The sequence below is a fragment of the Ips typographus genome, linkage group LG15 (assembly GCF_016097725.1).
Source record: "Ips typographus isolate SLU linkage group LG15, UJ_Ityp_2.0, whole genome shotgun sequence".
Classification (NCBI taxonomy): domain Eukaryota; kingdom Metazoa; phylum Arthropoda; class Insecta; order Coleoptera; family Curculionidae; genus Ips; species Ips typographus.
The window spans coordinates 1,670,042-1,683,940 of record NC_138436.1 but is presented as its reverse complement, the minus strand read 5'-3'; the positions used below and the strand labels follow the sequence as shown (position 1 = coordinate 1,683,940).

General features: G+C 34.4%; 2 long non-coding RNA genes across 2 annotated transcripts in view; both read left to right on the top strand.

Moving 5' to 3' along the window:
* LOC145738258 (uncharacterized) overlaps positions 1-13,899 on the top strand; it is a 254,982-nt gene that overhangs the window by 9,701 nt on the left and 231,382 nt on the right. The gene's annotated exons all lie outside the window — the stretch shown is intronic.
* Positions 7,389-13,899, top strand: part of LOC145738264 (uncharacterized) — a 35,545-nt gene continuing 29,034 nt past the window's right edge. The window contains exon 1 of the long non-coding RNA XR_014180672.1: positions 7,389-10,027. This is a non-coding gene — a long non-coding RNA (uncharacterized LOC145738264). The remainder of the gene's footprint in view (positions 10,028-13,899) is intronic.

Below are 13,899 nucleotides of genomic sequence, written 5' to 3'. Positions count from 1 at the left end.
AGTTTGAGTATCAAATCAAAACATTACAAAGGAAACTTGATACTATTATTCATTTAGTTGGTCATTCTTTGGATAATAGACGAAAACGCCGCGGATTAATTAACGGAGTCTCAACTGCATTTAAATGGTTATTTGGAACTCCAGATGCGGACGATGCAGAATATTATAGTGAAGCAATTGATGCTTTAACAAACAAAAATAGGGGGACGCAAATTTTGATGCAACAACAAATAAGAGTAATGTCTTCAGCAATTAAAAACTATAATAATTCTGTAATTTCATTAAAAGTGAATGAAGAAAAATTAAATAAAAATTTTGAAAAATTCAATGAATTTTCTACAAAAGTGACTAACAAGATCAATGAGTTTTCGCACATCAGACTAATAACTGAACACATTAATTTATTGTCGCAATTAATTGTCGAATTAAATGAAGAATATGACATTTTGATTTCATCAATTCTTTTTGCTAAGCAAGGAATCATCCATCCAGATGTAATAAGTCCTAGACAATTAAGAGATGAACTTTTTAAAATAAAACTAAATAATGATATTAACTTTCCAATTTCATTGACCAATTATGATAATGTATACAAATATTTCTCAATTTGTAAATTACACGTAATTTACAATAACGACATTTTAATATTTGCAATCAAAATTCCAATAACTTCTGATCAGACGTACAACTTGTACAACATGATTCCTCTTCCAGTTTTTGACATCTTCACCTACACTTATTCATTTATTGATCCCTCAAGTCCTTTCTTAATGATAAGCACTACCAAAACAAGATTTGCTTTATTGAAAGACTTGTCTAACTGCAAAATACTGGACGATACTACCAAACTCTGCGAGGATACAACTACATATCTAACTTCGCAAAAACCAGTGTGCGAGGTCCAGCTCAAAATAAGCCAGTCCAGTACAATTCCCGTGGATTGTATTACAAAAACCATCAAAGCTAATTTGGAGGCTTATCACAAGCTAACAGAAAATGAATGGTTATTCATCACTACCGATCCTGTCAGTGCAACCCTCTCTTGTGAGCCAAACTCGGAAGTTCTTTTGGAATTTACCCTTAGTAAAACGGGAATTCTAAAACTCGACACAGGATGCAAGTGTTTTACCTTATCATCTGTTCTTCAATCAACGTCTAACCGAACTAGTAATTTCACTAACTTCATCCCCAATGTAAACATCAATCAAGATGACTGTTGTATTAAGGATAGAGAAGACTTAAAGAAAGTGACCATGGAACCACTCCAATTAAATAATATCAATCTTGATGAATTGAGGCATGCCAAACATAAATTGGAAATGTTTGAAGAAACCCTCCAAAGTGAAATCAACAAACCATTTTTTGGAGAACATCATACCTTGTGGAACTTAGTCATTTCTGGCTCTATAATAATCGTCATTGCTGTCGGCATATGCTGTTGCTGTTCCAAGTATTGCTGCAGTTGTAAATGGATACCGATTATTGGAAGATTCCTGCCTGAAAAGAAAGTGATCCACCAGTTGACGTCACATAGCCACAATTCCTCTATCTCCAATAGTAACATTTTTTATACATTCAAATGCACCAGAAGAAGTGTTGCAACAGTTTAGACGAGACAGAGAACCCACTGAGCTACTACCCTTAAACTCCAGCCTACCAGTGACTACCATGACTTCAACCTCGACCAGAGTACCAGCCGTCAGGTCTACAAACCCTCAAGACTACAAAAATCCTTTCGTCGTTAAATCGCGAAAATCCACCTCGATCAGAGACAATTAACTATTTATCTAGTTAAACTTACCTATATTCTTTATTTGTGGTGTTGTTATTTTTAATCACTATTTTTAGTTGGTTAAGCTATCTATCTTATTTATCTACTTTATGTTATTTTATGGTATTATTTTTAATCATTATTTTTAGATGTTATTCATATTCTTAATTTTATTGTAAATTTATATTTTGTTCTTCTTGAATTAATCAATTACGATATCTTGTTCTTATCTTATTGATTAATCTTAAGGGGGAGGGATGTTATATTCCCACGCTTATTCCTATATTTTATTACGTTTATACTTAGTCAGCTCTAGACCCACTTCATTCCATCTCTCTCTTTAATCGCAATTCTTTTTCGCTTACTAGTTTAAGTCTTAGGCCGCAAGCATTACTGTAGCAATTAATTACCATTCCGACTCTCAACCACATCTCATCATAGATTTTTAGTTTAAGAACGTAGTCATTAAACACCTTAACCAGTACTCGTGAATTTTACTTGTTCAACAACATCGAACCTAACAATGTATTGTGTATGTGCATGGGAGTATTTTAAATGCATGCTTCTTATATGTATCTTTTGTATTTGAAGTGTATCAAAACACATCTTTTTCGAAAATGTAGGTTACATGCATATTAATAAAATATACGATTTTTATTACACATTTCAGAAACAGCGTCTAAAAATGTTGGGAGCGCGGAATTATAAGGAGCTAATTAAACGTGGAATGGAAAAATTATGTACGGATGAGTTTATGTCTATGTACAGTTACGTGGGCCACAAGAAGAAAAAACCTCTAAAGGGGTTAAAAATTGCTCAAGCATTAATTGGTAAGTTGTCAAAAGTTCATACATACTTCCAGCTTTTTTTAAAAGTACTCAATAGTACGTATCTAATGATCAATTAAAATTGAGGACTCTAATATATATCATATTTTTTTATATTTCAGAAGCAGTACAGCTGTATTCTGAGGGGGTCACCATAAAAGACATAGAAATTCAAATACCTATATTTCTGTCAAAGGCTCCTGAGAGGGTATTAAAAAGAAATGTTCGGGCTTCTTCCGATTAGGGCCAGGCTTATCAAATAAATTTGATATGGTGTTTTAAAAATTTTGTCTGTTATTTAGTTGTCATCCCAAATTAGCATTATTTACACTACAAATCTTTCTTACAAGAAGGGAAAACCAATAGGAAAACACACATATCAGCCTTCTCCGCATATTGTCACGAATGGAAAATCCATTAATTCAAAAGATGGACTTATTAACTTAAAAACATAAGAATATTCGAGGATTGCGAAATATTAAGCGCACGAGGCAAGGTCGCACCATGATGCACCGAGTGTGTCATGCACCGGGTGCACTGTATCGGTGATGAGTCACCACCACCTGCTTTACAGAAATGTGAAAAACAAGCGACAATAACAAACTGCGTCAGCCGATCAATCGGGTATAAAATACGCCGATTTTAGCAGTATAGAAGAGTGTGAACCAATCGACAGTAGTGCGACCAGCTGAACCAGGAAGCGCCAAACAGAAAGTACTTAAACGTTACTTGCTCAAAATGGAATTTTATGACGAATGCGATTTGGCGTCATCGATGAGTTATGAGGATGTTGCCCCAGAACTGGACGAGTTTGAATCCCTCCCCCCGAGTGCTAAAACGGGAGTGGCTATCTATCGAATGTCGATTATTCTTTAAACTCTCCCCTCTTAGAAGATGAAATCAATGAATTTCTCAAGTACTCTAAAGGACTGCCTTACAGGCCAAGCTGGAATTTAAAGCTGTGGAAATCGCGTATGGGAGTTTTAGACAAACTCAAATGCCAACTTGGCTTATTTACAACCCCTCGCGGTTTGGAAGAAAAAACTTGAGTGACAATTTTGACCTCTCACTTATCAAAGACTTGATGCGTCTCTCCCAGGCTGATAGTGACACGACTTATCCTGTAGTGTCGGCATTCTTTAGAGGTTGGATCAATAAGACCATAGGTAACCCAGACAAGACCAAATGTCATCCTGCCATTCTCAAGTGGGGTGCTTACTTTTTAGATCTCCACATTGTTACCTTGTTTTTAAACGCCATAGACAGTACAGAGATCACGGAGCTCTTGAAGATTACGGGGACGAAACGTGTTTCTCCGGACCATCCGGATCAAATCGTATATAGGAGCAAGAACTTCGGAAGAATTTTGATCAATCATGGGTTCGTCTTCTTCCTTGATGATAAAATTATTATGGACCGTAACACTTTGCTTATGTGTAAAGACACATATGTTGCTCGGTTCCAGACTTTAATCTCTATGGTAAACCGGGTGGGTAAAATGTTCGCGGCATCTGAATGGGAAACCCTCAATCAAATATACAGATTGGGTGACAAATGTCTACGATTAGTCGGGAATCAAGCATATGATGCTCTGAAGTTGATTGAGCCTATTGCCTCTCTCAGAATGGCAGATCTGGCTCATGAGTACCGACACTTGATCCCTGAATTCCCTGAATTCAGCCGTCATGTTAAACAGTCGGTCACGGCCATGAAAAATCACGGCATCCCTCTTGAACCAATCTTCAATTTGATCCACAAGCTGAGATTCGGACAATCCGAATCTGGTCCTCACCATTTTTGGCTCCTTCAGACACTGGGGACACCCCTTTGTCCAATATTTGGATGGGTTGAGGAGTTTGTCAGACCAGGTCCATATGCCGAAAGATATTGATGAAGACTATGCAAATGCCTTGGCCAGTGACCTGGCTTATTTAGTCCTCTCTTCAAAATTTAATGAGACCAAGCAGTGGTATGTAGACAAAGCAAAAGTTCATCCGGATCATCCATTTCATTCCCACATAACTACAGGGACATGGCCAACTCCAAAACAAGTGCAGGATTTTGGAGATGAGTGGCATAGCCTCCCTTTAACAAGATGCTACGAAATCCCAGATGTCCTGGATCCATCAATCATCTATTCAGATAAAAGTCACTCCATGAACAAGACCGACATCCTAAACCACATCAGATCACATCCAAACACACCCATTCCTTCCAAGAAAGTTTTGCAAACTTTTATCAATTCACCCGCAACCAACTGGAAAGAGTTCCTGACCGAGATCAATGACAAAGGATTATCATCTGAAGATCTAGTCATTGGTCTTAAAGCAAAGGAGCGAGAACTGAAAATCAAAGGTAGGTTCTTTTCTCTCATGTCCTGGAGACTGAGAGAGTACTTTGTTGTGACAGAGTACCTAATTAAGACTCACTTCGTTCCATTATTCAAAGGATTAACCATGGCAGATGATTTAAATACAGTTGTGAAGAAATTAATGGACAATTCGAATGGTCAAGGCCTGCACACCTACGACAACATCTGCATAGCCAACCATATATAGCTAACCATCAGAGACATGAGGCCAATGGTCCTGTATTCAAGGTCATGGGTCAGTTTTTGGGATATCCAAACTTGATCTCAAGAACACATGAGTTCTTCCAAAAGAGTTTCGTATATTACAACGGTAGACCCGACCTGATGGTGGTGAACCAATCGACAGTAGTGCGACCAGCTGAACCAGGAAGTCGAGATGTCGACTCTCCTCGGTCAAGAAGATCAAGTTAAGTAGTCCATTCTCCAGAATTGTTCCAACAAGAAAGTGACCAAGCCCGCCGCCAGAAAATGCTAAGTCCTTAGCTTATGAGTCTATGTAAGTACAATTGTTAAATTGTCAACTTTTAGTGTGTTTATGACTGTATTGTTTATTTAATAGATTTAAGTGTTTAATAGAAAACTCGGTGTTTGATTCCATCCTTAAAACTGAGATCCCGGCACGACGTTTAACGTCGTGAGTCAGTTTAATTAATGAATCCGAAAGGGCTCATAAATTAAACGTGACATTTGGTGACAAATGTAGTATACATAAATGGGTCTGCATAATACGGTCATAAACACACTAACAATTAACAATTTAACAATGGTACTTACACAAGTTCATACGCTAAGGACTTAGCATTTTCTGGCGGCTGGCTTGGTCACTTTCGGGTTAGAACAACTTTGGAGAATGGACTACTTAACTTGATCTTCTTGACCGAGGAGAGTCGACATCTCGACTTCCTGGTTCAGCTGGTCGCACTACTGTCGATTGGTTCACACTCTGTATCTAAAATTACATCAAACAAATTGTCTTCGTTATTTATTGAAGCTTTGATTGACAATAAATTGCTATCTTTACTGTTTGTCGAGTTTAGAGCAACTTCATCGACACTTAACATTGAGTTTTCACATTCACTAGGATTCTGATGTGTAGAAACATTCTTATTTTGTCCAAAATTGTAAAATTTGTTGCTACCTCGATTAAAATTTTTACATTTTGATGAACAATTATTTCTGGTATTACTATTTCTTATACCTCGATTTTGATCAAACCTAGAATAATTTTGCTTTTCTTGTGACACATTTCGATAGTAAAAATAATTTTTGTTTAACTTGGTCCCTTTGTACTTATTATTTCCACAATAATTGTTGGACTGAAATTCACAATTTTTACAATACTTATTTGGCCAAGTACGAATAGTACCGTATTTGTCAAATTTGTTTTTCAACCGATCCTTACGAGACCGAAAATTCATTCCGTCCGAAATGTAAAATTTACTTTGCCGATTCATTTGACTAAATAATACACGCTCTTTAATATCACTTATTTTCAAGACTAGTTGGTTTAAATCACTCAAATTTTTATTATTAGAGCTTAGCAAATAATACATTTCAAAACACGACGGATTTAAACCGTTTTCAAAATAATCTCTAAAAGTTTCAAAAGACATGTCTGGGTTAATTTCATTTGCCAAGGTAAGTAAGTCATAATAATAAGTTTTAATGTCTTCATTGTCCCGATGTTTACGCGTGTTTAATCTAAATTTCAGTTTACGAAATGGTTGGTCACCTGCGAATTCTTTTAGAAAATCTGTTCGAAATATTGCCCAAGTATTCAAAACATTTTTTGGATCATTTACATATTTTTGATACCAAACTTGTGCTGGTCCGTCCAAATAATTATTAAAATATGAAATCTTTCCATAGATCTATGTGTGTGGAGAGTCGCAAAGCGTCGCAAACTATTTTGTACATTTTTAAATAACATACTTATTTTGTAAAAACATATAATTACATTATATCATTAAAAATCTATAAAATAAATTTATCACATTGTATAATAAAAGTATTATATTACATTAAGAGATGTCATTCAGTTTTAGAAAATAAAATATAATTGTTGCTTTTCAAATATTACATAAAAACCCAAATTTTTTGAGACACAACAAGAATGAAATTTAATAAGTTCTATGTTAAATGCGAAAAATCTATGCTTTCACATGCGCTCTTGCATGTAATAATTTTTTTTTAGTATTTTTAATTTAACAGAAAAGTTTACTAAAAAACGGCATAGAATAAAATAAAATATATAAAAATAATATTTAAATCTCTTTTGGCCGCCGAATAACATTACGGCTAACCACTGTGCGGCGCCTCCACCAAACATGGGAGTACAGAAAAGGTTGAAGAGAGGAAGGTCTGAAAGGTCTGTTTGAACCAGGAGGCGCCAGTCTGTTTTGAGATGGATGAAAAACAATAGTTGAGTTTTTTATTTTTATTTTATTTTTTGGGGTATGATACAGATTCAGGAAAATAATGTGTGTAAATGTGTGTATAACACTGTTAAAAAAAAGTGAATTTTTAAACCAGAAAAAACATTTTTGATTTTTCTCATCATGAGTGAAAATTACCTCTTTAAAGCAAAAATACAATTTTTCTTTTTGCATAATTAATTTTGTTCTACATTGTCATTTTGAATATTTGTTTTCTAAATTGTTAAAAGCATGTCAGTATTACTGAAACGATCGTGTCTTATGTTAAAAAAGTCAAGAAATTAATGGCTAATATAACTTTACGTACAGCACTGGCCGAACCAAAAACCCCGGCCATCCCTAAATTTACGTGTCCACCTACGTTTAATCCATCAAGTGATTGCCCCATTACATTTTTAAATAAATATGAAAAGTCCGCAAGATTAAACAACTGGACTTATTCTTTAAAGATTTCATATTTTAATAATTATTTGGACGGACCAGCACAAGTTTGGTATCAAAAATATGTAAATGATCCAAAAAATGTTTTGAATACTTGGGCAATATTTCGAACAGATTTTCTAAAAGAATTCGCAGGTGATCAGCCATTTCGTAAACTGAAATTTAGATTAAACACGCGTAAACATCGGGACAATGAAGACATTAAAACTTATTATTATGACTTACTTACCTTGGCAAATGAAATTAACCCAGACATGTCTTTTGAAACTTTTAGAGGTTATTTTGAAAACGGTTTAAATCGGTCGTGTTTTGAAATGTATTATTTGCTAAGCTCTAATAATAAAAATTTGAGTGATTTAAACCAACTGGTCTTGAAAATAAGTGATATTAAAGAGCGTGTATTATTTAGTCAAATGAATCGGCAAAGTAAATTTTACATTTCGGACGGAATGAATTTTCGGTCTCGTAATGATCGGTTGAAAAACAAATTTGACAAATTCGGTGCTAATCGCACTTGGTCAAATAAGTATTGTAAAAATTGTGAATTTCAGTCCAACAATTATTGTGGAAATAATAAATACAAAGGGACCAAGTTAAACAAAAATGATTTCTACTATCAAAATGTGTCACGAGAAAAGCAAAATTATTCTAGGTTTGATCAAAATCGCGGTATAAGAAATAATAATACCAGAAATAATTGTTCATCAAAATGTAAAAATTTTAATCGAGGTAGCAACAAGTTTTACAATTTTGGACAAAATAAGAATGTTTCTACACATCAGAATCCTAGTGAATGTGAAAACTCAATGTTAAGTGTCGATGAAGTTGCTCTAAACTCGACAAACAGTAAAGATAGCAATTTATTGTCAATCAAAGCTTCAATAAATAACGAAGACAATTTGTTTGATGTAATTTTAGATACAGGATGTGAACCAAATTTAATTGATTTAAATCTTATAACTAACATGTCTTTATCATCAGAGACAATCCAATTAACTTCAGTAGTAGGTTATACTGTTAACCCAATAGGTACTTCAAAAGTAACTCTAAAAATTAACAACATAAAGTTGGAGGTTGAAGCATTAGTAGTGAAAAACCTTTCTAAACCTTTAATTCTGGGACATAATTTTCTATCAAATTTTAACGCAATAATTGATAACAATAAAAATATTTTGAGTTTTTCAACAAACAACAACGATAAAGTAACAGTTAATCTCAATCGACCTGATTTAGATGTTACATCTAAAAACCAAGTTCAGAAAGAGTATCTAATGGGTGTAGAAATTTCTGACGTCGAAAAAACAGTAAAACCTGTAATAAAATTGAAAGTTGCTCGAAAGTATATTGTAAAACCAAATAAGCAAATAACGTTACGATTGAAAACCGCGAATAATGAGCCTGATTTAACAAAATGCATTTTTATTAAAAGAGACAGTTATTTATGTCCAAGAAATCTGTGTGTAGGCACACCATTTTTGCAAAATGGGCACAATTTATACATTAAAATTGTCAATAAGGGATTTAGAACAGTTCCTATTTTAAAGTATTCTGTTATAGGTAAATTCGACGTTAATGAATCAATCAATACAAATACGACAAAGGATTCAATGTTTTGCATTTCAGAAAAACGCGGATCAAAAAATGCTAAGTTTCAGTTCGATTTTCCTATTCAACCGAAAATGTTACATCCTAATTTACCGACAAGTAACATAAATGAAATCGATAATATTGAATATCGAAGAAAAGTTGCGATGTTTAAATCAACTCGTAAAACTTCACACCAAAATAGAGACACGGCTGACAAAGTCGAATTAAAAAATGTAACATTTCCTGTATCCCAATTTTGTGGATTACAATATTCAAAGCAAAATGTGTGCTTTTAGCATTTCTATTTAGTAGAAGTTTGTATAAAAGTTAAGCTGAAAAATCAAATATTTTGAGGAAAAAAAAATGAATTTTACATACTGCAGCATGCTATTAATTTAATTTTTACATGACTTCTAAATCAGAAGTAAAAAATAAAATCCACACTGTAAAACAGTGGATTGTGTTATTTCGATGTCGAGGTCAAGCATTCCCGATAACGACAAAAAGTGTGCCGGAATGAAACTTCTAATTGTCGACAAATAATTTTTTACTTATTATGTGTAGGTACCAGCTTTAAATAAAAGCATAGTGCAGAGTTAAAGAGGATTTCGATATGTTTCCATCGTTTGAAAACGAACAGTACATAAAAAATCGAAGGTTATTATTTGGTCGCTTGCAAAAATCGCGACATTAGTGGAAAATAAAGTAAAGCAGACTAATTAGTTCTATTTGACGCCGCGTGCCGGTGTGACCGACTTGCTTTATTGCACTCGTCTCGTCGCATCGCCGCGAAGGTGTCGATAAGAAAACTGCTGATTGATGAATTTTAATGTTTTTTTTTTTTTCTAAATGCACATGATATTTTACCTATATGAAATAACAAGTTGAAATATTGTATTGGCTAAAAATAATTAAATTTGTTTTTACTATGAAAAAAATGACAACTGATTTAAAAAGTGACAAGTCAAGTTTTTTTTTTTAATACAAATGGAAAATCATACATTTGTAATAAAGTATTTCTGAAGTGATATTTAACACATTCAACACACATACTACTCGAATGAGACGATAAGACCCACACATCATGATAATGTGACTTTATTTTTAATTTATTTCAGCTGAATTTTATTATGTTAAATAATTAAGGTGAAAAACGCTTGCTGAGCGTAATACCTTATTATGTAAGTGGCACATAGAGTTTGTTTCTTCAACCGACCTATTGTAATGAGTTTTATGTGTTCAAGCGCATGTGGTGACAAAATTGTGAGTGTTAATCGTGAAGTCGGCCAATGGCCAAACTTATACGAATCGTATAAGAGCGGAGTTGACAGTGACGGTGTTGACGGCTGACAGTATTGACTTTTACAAAAAACCTAACCTAGTTTTTAAGAGAAAAACGGCGTGCTTAAAAATAATGCTTTTTATTATTGTCAAGGTGCAATGTAAATCCTGTTTTTAACTCTAAAATGTTAATGGCAAAATATCTATAAATAAAGCCCGTTTTTGTGTGCATCTAAGCAGTTTCCTATTGAAGTGGAATCAGCTAATTACCTATATACAGTCCACCAGAATCAATCAAACATTGTTGATCCTTCGACCGGGATAGTTTTGGTTTGAAAAAAGGCACAACCAAGAGGCATTGCGGGGAAAGTGGTAGAAAACTACAGTGCTACTAGTCGAGGTGGGTCCATTCCATTCTAAAGCCTTAAATCCATTTGTTTCTTTCCTTTGCATGCGAGTTTGGTTGATTTCAATTAAACAAGTTTTACATCTGATTTTAATTGAAAAGCTTGAATATCTAAGTAATTACATTGCACGCTTATCTATCTATTATCTAACTACGTTATTTATTAATTCTTAAAGGCAAATAACTATCTAGCCCAGTATCTAACTCATTTATTTCATTAAAACATGACTAAACTGGATAAACTTGTACAAAAACGAAGCTCGATTAGGGCGCGTGTTGCCTCATTCGAAAAATATCTATCTAATATTGAAGCTAAATTTCCACACTCTATTTTTGAAGATCAAGCTGTGTTTTTTGAGCTTGAACAACGGTTAGATCACTGTAACACCCTCTTAGAGGAATTTAATGAAATTCAATCTGAAATTGAGGAGATTTCTGCTGAAACTCAATTTGAATACGAAGTCCGAGAAACCTTTGAATCACTGTTTTTTAATACAATTGGTAAAGCTAAGAAATACCTTTCTGTTAACATTAAAGCGTCGCCAGACAATGCCTCACTTGTTAATTCTATTCAAGCAGACAATGTTGCACTAAGCAATTCATGTGGTGTAAGACTCCCTGTCATTGAAATAGCAGCATTTAATGGTGAATATGATGATTGGCTTGAATTTCGAGACACATTCACTGCTTTAATACATCAAAATACAACACTTTCACCTGTCCAAAAGTTTCATTATCTAAGATCTTACCTAGGCCCAAGTGTTCTTGAAATTATTGCTAGTTTGGAGCTTTCTGGCTCAAATTATGAAATTGCTTGGCAGTTAATTTGTGAGCGGTTTAATAATAATAGAATCTTAGTACAAAACCATGTCAAGTCACTTTTTAATCTACGAAGGATTCAGACTGAATCCTCAGCAGCTTTGCGAGGACTAGCTGACAGTGTGACTAAACACTTAAGAGCTTTGAAAACACTAAATGAGCCAACTGAATATTGGGACACACTGATCATATATATTTTGACCACAAAACTAGACTCTTCCACTCTGAGGGAGTGGGAGGAAGTAAAATCTAAGTTTAAAAATCCTTCCTTGGATAACATAAACACTTTTCTAAAAGATAGAGCTGACTTACTTGAGTCAATTGAGCAAAGCAACAGTAGTGTGAAGGGCTACCAAGCTAAACATAATAAATTTTCTAAGAGCTTTGTTGTCAATGATTCTGGAAGTGGAATAAAATGTGCATTTTGTCAAGGTAATCATTATTCAAACCAATGTGCTGAGTTTCTGAATTTAGATTTAAATGGCAATCTAGACTTTGTAAAAAATAAGCGCCTTTGCATGAACTGTTTAAGATCAGGTCACAGCTACAAACAATGCTTTTCAGGGCATTGCAAGAAATGTAAATGGAAACATCACACATTATTGCATAATGATCATCAGACAACTTCCCAGGATTCTAGGCCAGCCACTCAGGCAACAGTTGCTGAGATTTCTCAAGAACAAAATGTTTATCAAATGTCATCTAGCAGTTTAACAAATAATTACCAAGTTTTATTACCCACAGTAATGGTAAATGTTTTTGACTTTAATAAGAAAATACACTCAGTACGCGCATTATTAGACTCAGGCTCTCAGAGTAGTTTTGTATCTGAAAAACTCTTTCATAGTTTGAATGTATCTAGTCATCCTGTAAATATCACAATTTGCGGATTGAACAAAACAAGCGCGCGCTGTAAAAATCGATGTACTATCGCTGTTAAGTCAAAGGTATGTGACTTTACTCGAGAAATTTCTTGTCTTGTGGTACCTCAGGTAACTGGCACTTTACCAACTTATGCAGTAGATAAACGAATGTTAGAAATACCAGGACATTTACCTTTGGCGGATCCTCACTTTGACACACCGGGTGACATTGATTTATTGATAGGGGCAGATTACTTTTATGAGATAATGTGTGTAGGACAAGTACGTTTAGGTGAACGGGGACCCTATGCCCAAAAAACACGATTTGGGTGGGTTATTTCAGGAGTCACCAACAAACCAATTAATTCGTGTCACACACTAAATTGTAATTTAATCAAAACTAATGATGTTGATGTTCAGTTATCACGATTTTGGGAAATAGAAGAGTTTCCACAGACTAAACTTTTGTCAAGTGAGGAAAGGGCTTGTGAGAAGCATTTTCAAGAAACTACTTGGCATGACTCTGATGGTAGGTTTGTCGTTACTATTCCTTTAGCTAAGAGCATTGACGTTCTGGGTGACTCTTATATGACTGCTGAAAAACGATTTTACGGTTTAGAGAGGAAATTTAGACAAAACGAAGACTTTAAAACTCAGTATGTAAATTTTATAAATGAATATCAGACATTAGGACATATGGTGAAGGTTAAAGCCAATGCGAGCTTGTCAAAGGGTTACTACATGCCCCATCATGGAGTAATTAACGAAGGAAGCTTAACAACAAAGTTGCGCGTTGTTTTTGACGCTTCGTGCCCGACTTCTACAGGTTATTCCTTTAACGACCTTCAAATGACAGGACCGACGATACAGTCAGATTTATTATCAATTTTATTAAGATTTAGAAAACACAACTATGTTATTGCTGCAGATGTCGAGAAAATGTACAGAATGTGCAGGATTAATCCAGAACAGAGTTCATTACAGAGGATTTTGTGGCGCTCTGATCCATTACAGCCTCTCGAGACGTATGAACTAGTTACAGTCACTTACGGCACTCGATCTGCATCATATTTAGCGATTAGGTCTCTTTTTCAAATT